Below are 20,564 nucleotides of genomic sequence, written 5' to 3' on the forward strand. Positions count from 1 at the left end.
TAATTTATTTTTTTCTTTTTTGGGGGGCATAACTAGGTTTATTTATTTGTTTTTAAATGGAGGCATTGGGGATTGAACCCAGGACTTCATGCATGCTAGACATGCACTCTACCACTGAGCTATACCCTCCCTCCATCATATTAATTTCTGATTCTAAATCAAGGGGGCTTTAAGTTTAATCCTCCGACTCAATTCACTCTTAAAACATATGCGTTTTCATAGCAACCCCCAAATTCTACCGTGAAATAAGAAGTGTTTTATGTATCATAGAAGTACAGATCACTGGCTCACCTGCTGAAGAGAGATAAATGAGAACAGAGCAAAGGAGAGGACGAGGCTGACTCCAGAGCAGATGCAGGGAATCATCACCACTCACTGGACAGTCTGGCACATTCAACAAATCCCCCCAAAAATCATTCTTAACAGGCTTGACACAAGTGGACATCAACAAGTGGCTCAGTCATCTGCTCCTGCCTTATCTCGGGAATGTCCCTGGAGCAAATACATCGTAAACCACAGATAATAAGGAAATGGCTGATAATGATAACAACTGGGAGTGCAATGTCTGTCTGACAAAATATTTATAAAACTCATTGTGGGAATGGGAGAGGGCAGGAGGGATGTGACTGAGGAAGGCACTGCCCTGTATTCTTTGTATCTAGCACGTCTGTTGTTCCTAGGTTTTAAAACCTCTTCTCAGTTAACCTGGAGTAGATGGAACAGGCCAGGGAGGCAAGATTAGAAGAAAGGAGGCAGGGCATTAAGTGGTGCCAGGCTGATCCTAAAAGGGAGACCGACACAGACAGGCAGACACAGAGAGTTTAGGGATGAGGCGGAACAATGAGACGGCGGCTCAGGTGTGTCTTGCTGTTGCTGAACCTTCCCTCAACTGGCTCACTGATGACTTGGCAGTGCTGGGTAAAACCTGTGGATTTCCTCAGCTCTGAGTTCTCTCTGAGGCTTCCGGCTCAGTCTGGAGCTGAGATGAGTTCCGTGGGCTTAGCCTAGGGGGGACTCAGCTCCGAGAATAGCCTGGAATCCTGGAAAACTTCACGCAGGAACCCCGGAGGCTGGACCAGCACTCACAGGGCTGCTGTGAGACCAGCTCCATAGTCAGAGCCCTGGGCATGGACCATTCCATGGGGAAAAGGGCTGAGCCCGATGCCAAATCAGATAGGAGCGAAAAAGTGTGTTCATTCTCATGTGACTGGGCTTTGTGGCCTGGCTCACGGGTGGCAGGCTCAGGATGGTGTCTGGCAGAGAAAACCCTGGCAATGGGTTTGAGATGTCTTGGACTCTTTCTTGTTAAGCTTTTTGTAATACATTCTTATCAACTATCCATCCTGAAAATGCCAAATTCAAAACTGAAAGAATGTTAGAAGTTGCCTGCTCTAACTGCCCAATGGTAAACACACCCTGCTACAGTTAGAGAGCTGGTCAGGCAGCCTCTGCCTGGATATTTACAGTGACGGGGAGTTCATTACTTCCAAAGGTTACAAGTCGGCAGGAAGGTCAGACAGAATTTTTGAACCTTAAACAGATATCTGCCTCCTAGTCCTTGCTGAAAGGCAAGGAATAATGAGGATCCCTTCAAATGTAGTTTTGCCTGATTGTTATCTCTCTCTGTCAAAAGCACCCCAATTTTTTTTTCAAAATTCAGCTTTGATTTCTTTTTATCAAAGTAATGCCATACATTTAATAAAGAGTCAAACAGTTCTCGAACACCGATTGTAAAAAGGAGCAGTTCCCATCAACCGCCCCATTTCCTGGCCAGAAACAACCACGTTCAGCTCCTACTGCTGACTCTTGGAATACTTACTCCCTTTCTCTGACTAATATCCTTGTAACACAGCCTACTGACTTTTTCAGCTTTATGTATCACCTATTTAACTTTCTATTTTGGAAAATGAGGATTCAGCTCTCTTTCAAACCCCATCTCATCTACACACCCAAACCTTCATTCTTCCAACCTTTTGATACAATTACATTATAATTTTCATCAGCTCAGTATCCTTGATTTACATTATTATTACTCTGTACAGACTATTCAAAGCTGTAGCAATTTGTGCTAGTCTTACCTTTTCTTCCCTACTTCGTTTTCCTGGAGTTAATAATTGTCTTGGTTTTTCATAGCTTAGATTTCTGTGCACTTAATAATTCAACCTCAGACCTTCTCTTAACGAACAACTTTCACAATACTTTCCAATACATTGTCTACAAATTTCATCTCCTTGAATAAATCTCTTCAGATCTCCTTCCACATGGATTAACGACATGCTAGTCTTGTCACAGAGCTCATGGGGCCACTAGTGGGAAGTAACATGGGAATACATGGACCAGGATCAGGGAAAAGATCAACATAATTGCCTTAGCAATACATACTTAAAATAGTAGGAAAATTGTTTTCTTTACAAACACAAACACACACACAAACCCCAAAAGCCCATAAAGAATGATTAAAGAGTGGTCAAACCCATTGCCCTGCCTTCAAATTCTGTATAACATAAAACAAAAATAACAGAAGGAAGATATCATATAAATATGAATCTCAAGGGGGATTGGGTACACTCAGTGGCAGAGTGTGTGCTCAGCATGCTTAAGGTCCTAGATTCAATCTTCAGTACCTCCATTAGAAAAAAAAATTAAAAAGAAAAAAAAATTATCAATTTTAAATATTTACATATTAACAAATATCCTCCTTTAAAACTGTGTTCTAAAGGATAACCCGGGTTAAGGAGAAAGTACCTCTTCAGGACTGTGATCCTGCTGATAATTGAGGGAGGAAATTAGAGTATGACCACATGAAATAAAATTCCTTATGAAATAATGATCCCGGGTGACAATCATTATTGGCTGCTGTCATCACAAAAAAGAGAGTCAAATGTAATATTATGTACCTTATGACAGGAGTACAAAACTTCACATAACAATTATTTTTGCACAAAGTTGAACCTCAATCAGATCAAGCTTTTAGGGGAGGATTAAATCACTTAGCTAAAGCCAATACATAGGATGGAGAAACAAGTCTAACACCATAGGGGAGAATGAAATCAGCCAAACAGGAAATAGAGAAACCCCTCAGCAATTTCAAGGAAAATGAGAAACAGGAAAATTATAGATTAGAACGCACTTGAGAGATATGCTAGCTGCAATGTCTGAATCTTGTCTGGATCTTGATTTCAACCCCAAAACTACTTAAAAGTGTATTTTTGTGACAAGCAGGGAATTATTTTGTAACCCTAAAAAAAAGGAATATTCCAATTTTATTTGAAAGAGACCTTGTCATTTCACTAATGAAAGGTTAAGCTATGTAGGATTGTCTTCAAAATGACCCCATAGTGGGGGAGGGGAGGAGATGGAGATGAAAGATGCAACAACAGTGACTCTGAGTTTATAATTCTGGAGCTGGGTGACTGATAACACCCAGGCAGGCTGGCTGTACTGTTCTCTCAATTTCTGTACATGTTTGAATCTTTCCATAAAATGTGAAACAACAAATAGACTTCAGTGTTTTAAAACCCTCACTTTGAAGGTTAAGAGGTTTGCCCAAGTAGGTGGGCACCTGCATGGGGCACTGAGATAAGAAAGAACAGACACCTGGCTCCAGACCGACCTGGGGCTACCTTGACCCTCCTCTTCTCCTAACCATCCACAGCCAGCCCATATCTGCATCCCGTCAGCCCCACTCCCCAAATGCATTCCTCATTGGCTCCCACCATCTCTCAACTGGCCCAATCCAAGAGCCTCCTACCTGGCCTCCCTGCTTCCTGGGTCCCTGCCATACATTCTCCACATTATCTTTGCAAAATGTGAGTGAGAGAAAATTACTTAAGTGCTTAAGCTATCATGACTGCTTCTCACTGCGCTTAGAGTCTACACTCCTTTCCGTGCTCCTGATGCCCTTCTAAACCTCGCGTCTCATCACTCTCACCAGCGCTGGCTCCAGTGTCTCCACAAACCTGCTGAGCACATTTGTGCCTCGGGGCCAATGGACAAGCTGCCTCTATTCCATGGGTGACTTTGCCCAGATCTTCAAATTCCAGCCTCCTTATCGCCATCTCAGCTCACATGTAACCTACTCAAAGATAGCTTTCTTAACTCACTTCCCCCCAAGTCTCCCATCTCAACACTGTGTTATTTCTTCATTTCAATCTGACATTGTTTCCTTATTTGCACGATTATTTTTGTTTTCTCGGTTGTCCTTGGCCTCCATCCCCCCAGCAGCCTTGCCCAAACAGCATAAGCCCCCGGGGAGCAGCCGGCGCTGGTGCTCTGAGAAGACACATGCTGAGCGCGACATTACAATCACGTGGTGTAGTGAAACGGTGTCGAACAGCAGATACAGAAAAGCAGTGAGAATTTCTCTCTTATTTTATAATTTAAATGAAATATAACATTTACTCCTATGTAATGAAGAATTTGGTAGGTCTTTGTTCCCAGTTCCTAGGCAGCAACCGCTAAAGCCTCGAAATTTCCCAAGATAAGAGTGTCTTTGCTATTCATGGTGGAACCTTGGATGGCTTGTGTTCATGAGATGACTCAGGATGGGGACTGGCCAGCCAGAGACACCAACCATGTGATTAGAGGAGTGGGGCTTTGAGCTTTGTGACAAGTGAGTGGCCACCAGGAGAGGAAGGGGCTCAAAATTTAGGGCTAAGGAAAGGTTTGACTTACAGTTAGGGTTTGGGTTAGCCATGTCGGTAGTGACCCAATAAATCATGGCTTTGTAATAAAGCCTGCAGTAAAAACTTGGGGCAACGAAGCTCAGAGCTCCTGTGAGCTTCCTGGTTGGTAACACTCTTGGAGGACTGTCACACTCAGATGCCATGAGGACAACCCTGAGCCCTTCCCACTGGGGTGCTCTCCACAACAGCTCACCTGATGAGACCTAAGGGCTGCTGCTTGTCTGTGCTTCGAGGAGGAGCCCATTCCCTGTACAGAAGGCCCTGATCACTGGGGCAGCTGAGGTCCTCTGACGGAGGCTGAAGTGGCACTGGGAATCAGAAGCAAACAGGTGAGCGTCACTGTCACAAAATGTTCACATGTTCTGTTGATAAAATTTGGTGCTAACACTTCATGGTCATTTGTAAATAAGGGGCCCTCACTTGCCAGGAGGGATGGAGGTACCATATAATTTTTCATAATTCTCACCCAGGATTAATATTAACCCCTTGAGGGTCATTTGCAAACGTAGGTGGAAAGGAACGCTTGGATGTCACAGTCCTGGGACCACCGTGGGTACCTGGTGAGAGCCTTGCAGATGCTTAATGTTCTACAACCGGGCCAGTGTTCCACAGCAAAAATCTAGTCCACCCAAGTGCCCAAACTGCTGCAGTGGAGGGACACCTGATGGTCCAGCCCCCTCTTTGGACACCCGGAGGAACTTGGACCCTGACAGGTTAGGGGCAGGGTCAATTCTAAAACCCAGGCATTTTTGTCCCCACAATTCAGTAGTTATTCGGTGACAGCACATGGAATATAAACAACAAAGTAACTTGACATGATGTTATATATTTAGCTTACTCAAGAAACAAAGTTTAAATCCAGTCATTCTCCTTCCCACCTGACCTACTTTCCTTTGTCTTGTACTAGCACCAGATTATTACCCACCCAGCCTTAACAAGGGTCCTGACTCCACTTACCTCCCTCCCAAACACCACATGAGATGATTCCTCAGCCTGGATGTGGGACCAGCAATTACAAGAAGCTTTAGTGGAAAAGAACTGGTTATGCACAGATACCAACTAAACACTGTAGATTCCTGGTGTCCCACAATAGTAATCATGACAGCTGTTTGCAAGTGTCCCCAAAGTTCATTTAAGACTCTCACTGCTAATTTTGCTGGGACATAAATATGAAACATGTGGACTGCTGGGCTGGACTGCTAAGCTGGGTCTCTAATCCAGGAAGCTCAGTGTCTGCTCCCTGCACCCAGCTCCCTGTTCTGTTCATGCATATGCATCAAGAAGCTGTTTAGTGTCCATTTTAATATCTTAAACAGTGCATTTCAATATTGTCTTCATCCACAAATACGTGTACCACATAGTAGTAATGATCAATCTTAGTATTTGCTTTCTTTGGTCTTAGAGAGTCAGATAAATGGATAGCAAAGATAACAAAGTCATAGAGGGCTATAATATAGTATTTCCTTTATTTCAATGACAGGATTTATTTAAAGAGCTTAGATATAACATCCTTGCATTTATGGCATCATTAAGCGTCTGAAGCTGTTACATTATAAAAACTTCATTTCTAGCGAGATGTTATCAGTTAGAGAAGAGCTCCTAAATTTGAGGGGTTGCTGTCATCTCAGACAGAGTCCCTAAAAAATGTCAGCAATCTGCAGTATTGCCATCATGACAAGAACCCAGACAGATGAAATTTGGAAAGCCCTGTGGCTTTCTAGTGTACAGACATAAAATGGTATTTCAGAGGGAAAAGCCTGAATTACAGAAAGTGATAAATGAAATGGTCTAACATGCATTTCCCTTTCAAAGAACTAATATGTCTTTTGTCGATAATAACATCTGTCAGTAATTATGAAAAGAGCTGACAGATGCATAGTACTTAATATAAGCCAGGGCAGTTGTATCACTGACACAGATTCATTAATCCCCATAGCATCTCTACGAGGTGGGTACTACAATTATCCCCATTTTATTGGTGAGGAACTTGATAGACACAGAGGGTAAATGACATTTACAAGGTCGACAGCGAGAAACCAACACAGGTGTTCCAGCTTGAGTCTACGCTCTTGGCCACTTCTCTTTTTTTTTTTTTTTGGTGGTGGGGAGATAATAAGGTAATTCTGGTGGGGGGTGGGGAGGTAATTAGGGTTATATGTCTATTTTAGAGGACGTGATGGGGGCTGAACCCAGGACCTTATGCTTGCTAAGCATGTGCCCCATCACTTGAGCTGTGCCCTCCCCTCTAGAGTCTATGCTCTTAGCTGCTAATCCTCACTGTCCCACATGGTAACTGTGGGGGAAGTACAGTTCATTCATTCACTCGTTAAACTCAGCCTTCCCGGTGCCTGAGATTCAGCAGTGAACAAGACAACATGTTTCCTGCCTTAAATGAGCTTGTCGCCTCCTGATATATTATCTTCATTTTACCCAGGAAGAAACAAGGTCAAGAAGATTAGCCTTTTCCTGTTAACACCGGAGGATACATGAGGTGCTTTATTTTAATTCTGCCATTTGACTTACACCATGGGGAGGGAAAGCTGCCTTGCAAATCCTGGAGCTCACAAACCTGTTAATCCTGAATTTTTTTTAACACTGTCCCTTACTTGATACTTGATCTGAGAAAGGATGAAGTAAACCTAAAAATGTTCTAAGAGAGCTTGTGGCTTATACAAGGTAACTAACCAGCCACTGTTTACTATCCTAACAGGAATCTGTAGGCATATTTCTTTTCTTTCTCTTTTTTCCTTTTTATGGGCAGCTTTTAAAAACCAAATCAAACCAACCAAACCAAATCACTGATAATTCAACAGCAGGTTCTAAATCACCCCCAAGACAGCAGCTAAACTCGGTTTAGACTTACAATGCGGTTTCTGGTGGTTGGATTGAAGAATGTATCTCTATCCTGAATATAAAAGTCTTTCATGGAGCTCTTCTCAAATAGGGCAATGAAAAACTCTTGTTCCGGTTGTTGATACTTTCATCCACTTGGAGGACTTTCATCAAACAGCGGAAGTTATCAAAGGCTGAGGACCGGGTTTTCAAATCATTGGGCTTCAGAGGCAATATTATGTGCAGTATCTCAGCGTATGTACAGAACACCTCCCATAGGGGGTGTACTTTTGCAAATACAAGCTTGTCATCCAAAACCTATATTGGGAGAATGAAAACACAAACCAGGAAAATATTTTCACATTTTTAGTATACAGATTTTTCCTACGTTGCTGGTAGTTAAAGCACTTGTGCAAACACACACATATGTCACACTGGTAAAAGTGAAGATATAATAAAAATAGATTTGCAATACATCATACATTTTTGCCTTAAAGATAATTTCTTTGTTGAAATTACTGAAAAGTTTTTTAAATTCCTTACAGTTCCTTCATAAAATAACCAATGTTTTAGATAAAGAAAAGCAAACTTGTTAATTTTTAGTCCAAATTAGTAACTAAAAATAGAAACACCAAAATATTCTTTGCAGTGGTATTGTAATGACAAATTTTTAAATTTCTGAAACCTAGAACTATTTACATATCTGTTCAATATATTGTTAAACAGCCATTAAAAGGGATTTAAAAGATTTATATTTATTGATATGGAATATATAATAAAAGGAGGAAACAAAAAAATGTGAAATAATAATTTTCCTTTTTGGAAGGGAAAAATATCTTCATTTGAACAAAAAAAAGTTTAGAAGGATTTTATGATCCTTTATATATAATTAAGGTACAGATGGTTTTTAATTCCACTGTTCTTTCACTTTCAATTTTGGGGGTAACTTTTTATAATAAAAAAATCTTTAAAAAGGTTCTTGCATAAATACATTAATAGATATATTTATGACTATATTCTCTGGCTATTAAAAAAGATCTCCTAGCTGTGGATCTGAAACTTACATTCCATAATGCAGATTCTGACTGACTCGCCTCCCAGCCCACAGCAAAGGCACGGCTAGTGTGACATGTTTCAAATACCATTCCAAGGAACATGCAGGCTCCCAGCCAATGGCTGCAAGGGGACTGACACTGATCTGGTTGCTCCCAGCTGCAGACCATCACAGATGAGGTTAGATCCACAGGCTCATATTTTCTCTGTCAAAAGAAATCAGAAAGTGTTAGGCTTTTACTTACACCAGGGAACAAGAATTTGTTTTTTTATGCAAAAAAATAACAACAAACCAATTTGAACCTGATGAAAAGACATTTACTCAAAACAGCACAGTAGCAATGAAGGTGCTCTGGCAGACAGGGACTTGTTGGATTCCTGTGAGTGCTGGACTCCTCACATGGAATTTCCTTGGCACTCCAGAAGGCCTGTGGTTGTCCTCATGGGTTTGTGGCCATAAGTGGCGCACAAAAGTCTCTGGCTTTGCCACAGTTTCAAAGCCTTTTTGGCTTATGAAAGGTTTTGCCCTCAAATGGAGTTTTCTTGAGTCCAGTCACTGATGTCATTTACCAGAGTCACAGTCCAGATCTGATATTCTAGACTCTTAATATCTTGCAGACATTCAAATGGTTCAGGTTTGGATGTGTATTCACCTCTGCAGGCCTGGACCAAATCCGATAAAGACACCCGGACAAGTTCAGCAAAATACAAAGAAATTTTTCTCTCTGCAAGACTGAAATGTCTGTGAAGCTATAAAAACATCTGCACCTACAAAAATAGGGAACCAACTCATCAATAACATATCTATCCATAATGCATGGACATTCAAAATAAATACTGTATTTACTCCTATTAAATTCTATCTTGCTTTTGCCAAACTGTGTCCTAAACTGAAAGGAAAGTAGGTAAATGTAGAGAATTTTTTACCTTTTAAGAGAAAAAGGAACCCTCCTACTCGGTTGGTGGGAATGTAAATTGGTGCAGCCTCTATGGAGGACAGAAAAGAGGTTCCATAAAAAAATGAAAATAGACTTCCGTGTGATCCAGCAATCCCATTCATGGATATATGTTTGGAGAAAAATTTAATTCAAAAAGACACATGCACCCCAATGTTCACAGCAGCACAATTTAAAATAGCCAAGACACTGAAACAACCCAAATGTTCACTGACAGATGACTGGATAAAGAAGTTGTGGTATATTATATATATATATATATATATATATATGTATATATACATGTATGCATATATATACACACGCATATATACACATGAACACACACACAAATGGAATACTGTTCAGCCACTAAAAAATAAAATAATGACATTTGCAATAACATGGATGGACCTACAGGGTATTATGCTAAGTGAAATAAGTCAGAGAAAGAAAAACAAATATTCTATGTATTAACTTATATGTATATCTAAAAAATAAAACAAATTAATGACTATAATAAAACAGAAATAGACTCACAGGTACACAGAACAGACTGGTGGTTACCAATGGGGAGAAGGAGAAGAGGGGAGGCAGGAAGGGGTTAGGGGATTGAGAGGTAAAAAGTACTAAGTATAAAATGGATAGGTTACAGGGCTGTATCATACAGCACAGGGAAATATAGCCATTATTTTATGGTGACTTTAAATGGAATATAATCTATAAAAATGTTGAGCCTCTGTTTTGTACACCTGAAACTAATATGATGCAAATCAACTACTCAATTACAAAATTTTTAATCAAAGTTTTCTTTTCATATTATTTGCAATAAGTTAGAAGCCAGCACTGTCAATAGAAACATAGTGCAAGTCACAATTTTCCAGTAATCCCATTTAGAAAATAAAAAGGAACAAGTGAAATTAATTCCAGTAATAATTACATTTATCCCAAAATATCCAATATACTATCATTTCAAAAGTGTGATTGACACTTTTAAAACTTATTAATAATATTTTACATTATTTTTGTTGTACAAAGTCTTGAAAATCTATTATGTATTTTCCACTTATAGAACATCTCAATTCACAATAGCCACATGTGGCTGGTGGCTACCATACTACACAGACCAGATTACACCATTCACAATTCTGATAAATTAACTGCTCTTACTTATTTAAAAAACTTGCAGAAAAGGGTTTAGATATTCCCTCTATCAAACAAAGCAACCTTGACAGGTGGGGATTATTTTCATTATAAAGTGAAAAATAAAGGTAAGAGAGCCATGCTTACATGTATGTTAAGGTAACAATACCTTCTTAATTCATTCAGGACTTTACAATCTTTCTTCATATGCCAAGGATTCACTGTCACTGTGCAATGTTTTTCACTACTATCATCTTTGTGATTGAGAGGCTTCTGATGACCCTGCTTTGTGCTTCTGTACATAAAGTAACAAAACAGAGAAAAAGACCTTATTAAAGATAATTTAGGGGGGAGGGTATAGCTCAAGTGAAAGATCATGTTCTTAGCATGCACAAGGGCCTGGGTTCAATCTCCAGTAATTCTTCTAAAAATAAAATAAATAAATAAAAACCTAATTACCACCCCCCAGCAAAAAATTAATTTATTACTTTAATTAAAAGTTTAAAAAAGATAATTTAGTGCAGGCTTATCAGGCTACAAGAGCTACAATGAATGCCCCCACCCATTAATTTAGAAGAAGTCTCACAGTATTTCTCAGCATAAAGGCTAAAATATAATTGAGAACACTTCCTGATGGTCAGCATCATTTTAACAAAAATGTAGATAATTACGTCCCTGTTGTCAAATTTCTGTCAGAGTTGGGCATGGAACATTTAGTTAGTAAAAGTGATTTTGCAGCTCTCTTTGAAAGAAATGCTGAGAAATGATCTTTTCTGTTGGAAATTAGCCTGCTTTTAAATTCTTCAGTAGGCATAAGTGTTTACAAACCAGGCAGGAACTGGATTATATTTTACATATACTTTAGAAACTGATTTGAATTTTGCCCTCTACCTGCAAGGCTATTTCTTAGGTAATAACATAAGCAGGCCACTATACTAAATTTTGTTTCCCTGTTTGCTTAATCCTCACAACAACTCTGTAAGCTGCTATTATTACCCCCATATAACAGATAAAGAGCTTGAGGCAGAAAATAATTTGGGTAACTTGGTAAATGGTGGAGCTGGGTAAGACTGCAGCCAGTCTGACACTCAGGTCCATTCTTCTCACCAATGTCTGATACTGCTACCTACATTCAGCAATGACCGCTAATTTCATATTTAAGTGTGTCATTTCTAAAAGTGCAAAGCTATATTAGTACTGCTGTGTAAATTATCCGTTTGAGATGTGATTGCCAAAAAAAAAAAAGAAATAAAATCAGGGTGCCACTGAGGGGGGGCAAACTGCATATGGACGGACACAAGGGGACTTTGTGAGGACAAAGTTGCACAAATCTAGAAATAGCTAAAATGGCTGACTTGTACAATTATAATGTGTGAATTTTATGGCCTGTAAATTACACCTTAATACAGATATTAAATTAAGAAACTGGGATACAAAATTAAGACTAAAACACATATATAAATCACACAAAGAACAACAGGCAAATATCATTATTTACTGCACCATTGTCCTTGATGCAGCTTCCTATCCTCACCCATTCCTGAAAGGATGATTCATTTTTAAAATAGTCTTTTAATTTATTCAGCAAATAATTTTTGATTGCCTACTATGTACCCAGGACTAGTCTAGGCAGTTGGAATAGATAAATAAACAATACAAAAGTCCTGTCCTCACGGAGCTTTGTTGGAGTCTAGCTGGGATGGGGGTGGAGATGACAATTCACACAACAGAGCAGCAGAGGAGGTGGCATGTTAGGAAAGAGGAACCATGGAAAAATCAAAAAAGGGCAAGGTAAAGAGAGTTTAGGGTATGGGATGAGGGTGATGTTGTATTAAATACCAGAGCAGGCCACACTGAGGACTGAGGTTAGAACTAAGACTTGGAGGTGAGAAGTCCCAGGTGGACGGAATAACCATCACCGAGGCCAGCGTGCACTTCGCATGTTCCAGAATGGGGGCACGGCTGGAGCTGCGGAGAAGGGTCAGTGCAGATCCTGTATGGCCTTGGAGGACGTTGTAAGGACTGTGGCTTTTACCCAGAGTGAAATGGGGAGGCACTGCAGAAGGACGACACAATCTAACTTAGGTTTTCGAGGCTCACTTGACTGCCAGGTGAGAATAGTCGAAACGGGTCAGAGATGAAAGGAGGGAAGCCTCTGAGAAGGGCTGTGCAGGAGGAGAGGACAGTGGCTCAGGGTAGGGAAGCAGCAGTGGAGGCAGGAACCATGGTGAGAAGTGGCTGGGTTCTGGATATGTTTTAAAGGCAGTGTTAAACCAGATCTATTGACAGAATTCATGTGGTATGTCAGTGAAAGTCAGAATAACTCCAAGTTTTTTGACCCAAGCAGCTGGATGGATTAAGTTTCCACTAACTGAATGGGGGAGGTTGCAGTAAGAACCAGTTTGGGGTGTAGGAGAACAAAGAGCTCAGTTTTTACACATGTTGCTTTTAAGATATCAGAGTTTCAAGTGAAGATGTCAAATCAGCAGAAGATTGTAAGAGTCCAGAGTTGGAGAGAAAAATTCTAGCAGGAGACAGAAATGTGGGAATCATGGGTCACACAGGTGGCACAGGAAGACATGAAACCCAGGTACTCAAACATTAAGATAACCTGGCATTAACCATAGAAGTTGTCCTTGAGGGTCTGCCTACTAGGTGTGGATATCAGTCCTATTTCCTGACCACTCGAGTTTTAAAAAGCAACTTACAAATTAATTCGTGCAAGACACTGCCTCCAGTGGGTGGGTCCAGAGCTGGAGTGGGAGAATTGGATGGTGCACACTACTCCCTACAGTAGAATGTGTGTGTGTGTGTGTGTGTACACATGTGTGTGTGCGCAGGGGGATGAGATACACCTGGCTTAAGAAAAAGAGCTAGTAAGTCTAGAAGCTGAAAGATGAAAGAACATCCAGATATGGTAGAGGGAACAGGGGAAACACTGTGTACTGTAAGACATATCCCCATAATGCCATTTCCCACCATCCTTTCATCAGGAACACAGTTGGAAAGGGGGGAATTATGTAGATACGTGTGATGTACACAAACTTTCTGAGTATGTAACACAGAATATCTACATATGTATCAAGTTAGTGATATTTATATATGCTTCAAGTTTAAAAACAAGTTCACAACAGAGGGAAAATAAAATACTGAGGAGTGGTAGAAGTATCATAGAAGGCCTTTCAATGCTCAGAATGGAAGCAAAAGCAGCTTCACCCAACAAAGAACGTCAATAAGAGTCAAGAATGTTTATATTTGCTTAAGAAATTGAGAGTTACAACTTCCTGCTTTAAAGAATTAACATAAGACAGATACCACACTATAAGCAACGTCTATACTGGAGCTTTCTTAAAGCTATTTTAGTTCCTGCTTGTTCTGATGTACTCCAGACACTCTGCAAAGAAAACCTTCTATTCAAAGGCTTAAAGGAATAAAATAAGAAATAACACTGCATTCTTTTCAGTGGTCTCTGTACTGAAAGTCACTTGCAAATGCAGCACCCTGCCACAGGTCCACATTTTTAACAATAAAGACCTTTGCGCAATTTTTCAATTGCTATGTGACTTTGGGTCAGTCTCTCACTAAGAAGCAGAATGGAGTACCAGAAAATGACACATCAGGTCTAAAACTACAGATGTGGGAGATGAACCTACACCAGGAAACAGCTAAGTGGGAGGGTAAGGTTTACCTTTGAAGTTACCGTAAGTGCAGTTACACCTGCTCCCTGCTTCCCCTGTGAAGTGAAGAGCTAGTCTTTTCCAGAAAAGCTCTCATTCTGAGAACTGTCTTCTTTAAAATATTCGGAGATTCTCTTTTAAGGTTCTTGCACTTTTAAGCCTTTCCCCAACTCTACATCCTATAACAAGTGTAAAAATTATCCTATAGCCTATTGTTACAGAACATACTCTACAAAAGCTGAGGTTTCCCAGGGTTTGGATCCCAGAACTCTGCTACCAGATAATCCTAAAGCTTTCCTTCCATAACAGACTCTTCCGCCAATTCCCAGCTGCGGGCAAATTCGGCTTCTCAGACCAGGTAACTTTCTAACTCTGCCTACGAACACTCTGCTGCCAGTAAAGGAACTCTCAGACAGAAAGCACACAATGCCCCTAGTGAGGGTTGCCTCCTTCAATCAATCAAGATGCCATCACCAAGCAAATATTTAAACCTACTGCAAAACCTCTAAAGACATCTTACAAACAATATAGTTTGTATAGATGCATACTATTTGCTCTGGAATAGTGATTTCCAATGGAAGGAACAAAGGACCACATGACCCAAGCAATTTTTTAAAACTGCACATAACCATCCCTCTTCACGTGAGGATTCAGGCAAGACGGTCTTACAGGCCTAGGTGTAACAGAATGACAGCACCTCTAGGAGTAGGTTGAAAAGCAGCGAGGTAGACTTCTAGTGAAAGGGGGTGATGTAATAGGCCCCATCGCCCACTTACCTACCAGCACAGGACAGTCATCTCAGATCGAGAACAAACACTTTGGGAAACAGAGGTTGTTTATATTTTTATGGTATTCTGGTGGAAATAATGCCCTGAGTCATGTGAAGTTGTGGCTGCAAAATTGAACAGGGGACTGGACATTTTCACATTCAGGACAAAAATAGCCCCTGGATAGCCACCATCTCTGCTCTCCCCTTTGCCTGTTCACCCCAAAAGCTGCAGGACTCTCCTGCTTGCAATGACACCCACCACTTCTCACAAATTCTTGCCAAGTTCACATCAGCAGCTGGTGGTGTCAAAGTCACCATTTGTACTGCTATGAAGTCCCTCCATTACTTTGTATCCCTTCTATTTTCTCTGTTGTCTTCCTAGCTACACTTGCATTCACAAGATAGTTACCGCACTAACATTGCCTCTGTAATCAGTCCAGGATATAGGAAGTAGAGATTCAACTGTAACCAGTCCCAGAATACTTGTCATGCCACACTAGTGTCCCAAAAAATACTCTGGCATCCCTCATCTCACTCAAAGAACCACTGCATTACTTAGAGGTTGTAAAATTAGAGGGCTTTCTCTACTGGGAAACACTGTGGCTTGTGGTAGAGTTGTGATTTCAGTTTTTGCAACTACTTACAGGCAAAAAGACATGGCCCGCAAATTTTCTTCAAGCGTTTGGTATTTAAACTTTCATTAGATACAGAGCCGGTGGACTAACCGTAATCTATGAACATATGGTCATATTATCAAATAATGTTCATGTCTACCTTACAGACATGTAAGAACTTGGATTACACCTGCAAGCCTCTAGGACTTTAGAATTAGATGTGAAGCATCCTGTGAGATAAAAAACCTCCTACCCAGTCACAGAACACAATTATAGACAACATGACACTAATGTCACTGAATACATTAGTATAGTCCATGTATGGTTAAGTTACATCTCCAATTTCTCAGAGCTGGAAAGGAGATGTCTAGAAAAGCTGGAAAAGCCCAATTACCAAAACAGCTCAAAAGTTAATGCAGACTCCTGCACCTCCCAGAGCAGAGGGCGGAGGGGGCATTGCCCAACACTCTGTCCTCCCCCAGGATGTGGCATGTGGGGAAGCAGGCAGGAATGGGTGGCTGGGACTCGGAGGTGGAGAGGTGATGAAAGCAAGAGTGGAACTGCTCTGGTCCTAGAACAACAGAGCTGTAAAAAGCTCGGCTTCAGTTCAACCAACTCCCTCTCCCACTTTCCCTCCCACCTACGTGACAAACAGCACAGCCAGGCACTTTCTGCCCATGACGGTGACTACTAGTAGGAAAGGGACCAGGATAAAAGCATGTCCTATAAAAGATCAGTCTGATTTTAAGGCTATGTTATAAACAATGAACAGCACTGTCAGAGTGGGACACTTGTGTGGCGCTCAAGTAGGGAGGAGGAGGTTGAGGATCCATTTCCAGCACTTCCATGTCTTTTATCACTCCTATTTCTGACCTTTCCTTTGCCACTTTTTGAAGCACTGCCATCACTGGCAGGTAAAGGGGCAGCAATGTGACTTGGCCGTTTGGCTGATGGGGCTACATTTCCCAGCAGTGGAATGAAAAGGCACTGGAAGAGGATCAGCTGGAAGATGTGAACTGCGGTCCTGGCTTGTGCCAAACACTAACCAGGTGACCCTGGGTTAGGCTCTTAGTCTCTCTGGGCTTCCGGCTGTTTACTTATAAAAGAAGGTTTTGTCATTGCACAAATATATCCAATATGAAATGTAACATGAAAGTCAAACATAAGGACATCTCACCTGCTTGCTTCAGGGAACTGTACAAGCACTGAACACTATGTGAATGTAAACACAGTCTTAAGAAAACTATTGAGGTAAAGCACTAAACTGAACATGGAGATAAAGTTTTATGGATTTTCTTGGCTTTCTTTTTTAATTGCAACACTGAATTAATAGTTATTAGCTATAATCCACACCACCACCACTGCGAATAAATAAAGAAGGTAAGCACTGCCTGGATGCCTGTTATTGCCCGATGCTAAGCAGGGTGAGGGGTATAAAGGAGGCTGAACAAGTGAGTCTTCTCCAGTTACCAGCTAAGTGAGGAGACACATTGGAAACCACCCAGGAATGGTACCAAGTCAGTACTCAAATCCAAGATTACAGACTACTGATCATAAACAGTACAGGAATACAAAGAGGAGCTAGAAGTATTTGGAATAAATAGGGAAGACTCTATGAAGGGGATGGGGCTCCAACTAGTTCTCAGGGCAATTCTAAGCTGTTTTAACTGAGGACTGGATAGGAAAAGGCTGGTGACTCCTGGTTTTTAATAAGGCACAGGTTACCCTAGGAGGCTAAGTTACATAATGATTGGAACAAATAAGGTAAGTCCAAAATGATGAAGGGTCGAGACTCCCTGGCTGAGATCTGGTTGTGTTAAGTCTTTGACTTGACTGTAGATGTGGGAGCACCAAAACTGTAGGTTGACTGAAAGGGGGGGAGAGAATATCCAAGGATTCAGCAGAAGGAAAAATTCATGTATCAGGGATGAAAGCTCTTCATCAGAGTATCAGCAATCAGAATAGACACTTGAAACCAAAAACATACAGTTCAAGAAGCTGACAAAATGTGGAGGGTGGTGAGAGAAAGATAAATCAAAGACCACTCCAAGCCTTTGTGTATTCAAGACCGAAAGAATGATTATCCCACTGAATAAGTGGAGACGCTGCAAGAAAAAAGATTATGAAATCAGCTTTAGACATGTTGAATCTGACGTATGAGCTAAGAGTAGGTTTTCTCTAAGAAGCTCAAAATTCAAAACTGAAGCACAGATGTTGAGTACAGGCTTAAGATGCAGATGGACAAGACATGATAAATCTCCTAAAAGAAAACATAGGCAAAACATTATCTGACATAAATCTTAGCAACATTCTCCTAGGGTAATCTACCCAGGCAATGGAAATAAGAGAAAAAATAAACAAAAGGGACATAATTAAACTCATAAATTTCTTCACAGCAAAGACAACCATAAGTAAAACAAAAGGAAACAACAACCTACGAATGGGAGAAAATATTTGCAAATGATACGACTAACAGAGGCTTAATTTTCAGAATATATATAACAGCTCATACAACTTAATAACAAAAAAACAAACAACTCAATCTTAAAATAGGCAGAAGACCTAAACAAGCATTTCTCCAATGAAGACACAATTGGCCAATAGGCACATGAAAGAATGCTCGATATCACTAATAAACTGAGAAATTCAAATCAAAACTATAATTAAGTATCAGCTCCCATCATTCAGAATGGCCATCGCTCAAAAGTTCATGAATGATAAATGCTAGAGAGGCTGTAGAGTGAAGGGTACCCTCTTACACTGCTGGTGGGAATCTAGTTTGGTGTAGTCATTATGGAAAGCATGGAAATCCCTGAAAAAACTAAAAGTAGACTTACCCTATGACCCAGCAATCCCACATCTGGGTATATAACTGGAAAGAACTCCAATGTGAAAAGATACCTGCACACCAGTATTCACAGCACCACTGTATACAAGAGCCGAGACATGGAGGAAAGCTAAATGTAGCAACAGATGACTGGATAAAGAAGTTGTGGCATATTTATACACTGGAATACTACTCTACCATGAATAGGACAAAATAAAACCATTTGCAGCAACATGGATGGAGCTAGAGATCGTCATTCTAAGTGAAAGCAGCCAGAAACAGAAAAATACCAAATGATACCACTCATATGTGCAATGTAACAAAAGAGAGAAAAAGACACTGTGAACTCATCTACAGAACAGAAACAGACTTGCAGACTTAGTAAACAATCAAGGTTACCAGGGAAAGGGGATAGGAAGGGATAAATTTGGGAGTTCGAGATTTACAAATGTCAGCCACTATATATAAAAAGAGATTTTAAATTAAGTTTCTTCTATATAGCACAGAAACCTATGTTCATTATCTAGCAATAACCTATAATGAAAAAGCTGATACAGCCACCAACTGAGGAAGCAGGAGAAGAAAGGAGAGTTAGTTATGCTGGGCTAGAGCCCACTTCTAAAATCCTTGTCAGCCACTGAGGCTGCCCCGAGTACACTGAGCTTTCCTCCCACGGACAGGGTGACATGACATGCATCCTGCAAACCTGGGGCAGCAGAGGCCGTCCCCAGGTCTGGCCCTAGGGGAGATGGGAGCAAGTCCACCTGCTCCCCTTGGGGCAGCACCCCTCCCTGCAGCCCCCGCCACCTGACTGCACCACGCCTGCATCTCAGGAAACCACTGACTTGAAAACAACTGATCCACAAACCTGGGGCAGCGGCAGGGAGATGGGCAGCGACCTGGCAAGCTGGTAGACTTGCCCCCATCTCCCCCATGGCCTGTCCAGGGCTCGGCCTCTGCTGCTCCAGGCACGGTCCGCAGGTCAGCCTGCTCTCGGGAGGAGGGCACGGTGTGGTTGAAGGCAGTGGCGGGTTATGGGGTCTGCCCATGGGAGCCCTTGGATTTGCTTCAAACTCCCCAGCGCATGGCCTGAGCTTGGCCTCTGCTGCCTCAGGTTCGTGGAACTCAGGTTACAGGTCAGCCTGCTCCTGGAAGGCGGGTGCTGTGCTGTCAGGGAAAGGCGGCAGCTGCGATGGCGGGATTGGGGCTGCCCTGTGAGAGCGCGGGGGTTGCAACAATTTCCCGCTGCTGCTGCAGCCATCCCAGCACACTCATCGCACCGAGCCCATCTCCCAGGAGCAGACTGACCTGTAACCTGAGTCCCACTAACCTGGGTCTTTAGAGGCCGCCCCCAAGGTCAGGCCGCAGGTAAGATGGGAGCAAATCCATGGGCTCTCATGGGGCAGTCCCCATTCCATCCGAGGCCCCGCGACCGCACCGCACCCACCTGCAAGGAGCAGGCCATCGTCTGAGGGCCAGTCGGAGATGCTCTGGAACCGTCCGGCGCCCTCCCAACTCCCGGGGCTGTACCTGCTCTCCTAAACCCTGTATAAGCGGCGGCAAAACCACGGTGTTCAGGAACTACTAATACCGGGGTTACCACGAACCACAGCGGCGGCTGGGACCCGCCTCAGGGTCCTAACGGGACGCGCGGCCGGGACCTCACCTCCGCACCCCTCCCTGGGCGCCTCCTCAGCTGCACAGCCCAGGCGTCACCCGCCGGCTCCCCGAGCAGCGCGCCCCCACCAGCGCCCTCTTAACTGTCCGGCAGCGGCAGCCGAGCCGCGGGCAAGCGGCGGCCCAGGCCCCAGGCCGTGTTCCTCTTCCAGGAGCTGGTCCAGGAGCAGCCGGCTGCCGCCAGCTTCCACGCGTTCTGGGTGGGTTCCGGCGTCCGCGCGTCTGTCCGTCTGCGCGTGCGCGCCCCTCCTCCTCCCGCCCGCAGCGCAAACTGCTCGGGTGGGTCTCCTGCTTTACCGGCCCTGGCCGCTGGGGCCGGGAGGAGCCAGGTGGGGCCCCTCCTGCTTGTCCC

At 42.3% G+C, this 20,564-nt stretch overlaps 2 long non-coding RNA genes across 2 annotated transcripts in view; both read right to left on the reverse strand.

Annotated features, from left to right (window-relative positions):
* LOC140695004 (uncharacterized) overlaps nt 1-4,970 on the reverse strand; it is a 48,269-nt gene extending 43,299 nt beyond the window's left edge. Inside the window, exon 1 of the long non-coding RNA XR_012070682.1 lies at nt 4,879-4,970. This is a non-coding gene — a long non-coding RNA (uncharacterized lncRNA). The remainder of the gene's footprint in view (nt 1-4,878) is intronic.
* Nucleotides 4,971-7,645: 2,675 nt separating this feature from the next.
* On the reverse strand, nt 7,646-20,431 carry LOC140695003 (uncharacterized). Its single transcript, XR_012070681.1, has 5 exons — nt 20,202-20,431; nt 10,796-10,943; nt 9,498-9,557; nt 8,582-8,776; nt 7,646-7,835 (listed from the first exon to the last, which is right to left on the reverse strand). It is a non-coding gene; the product is annotated as an uncharacterized lncRNA (long non-coding RNA).
* Nucleotides 20,432-20,564: the final 133 nt, after the last annotated feature.

Source organism: Vicugna pacos, unplaced genomic scaffold (assembly GCF_048564905.1).
Source record: "Vicugna pacos unplaced genomic scaffold, VicPac4 scaffold_119, whole genome shotgun sequence".
Classification (NCBI taxonomy): domain Eukaryota; kingdom Metazoa; phylum Chordata; class Mammalia; order Artiodactyla; family Camelidae; genus Vicugna; species Vicugna pacos.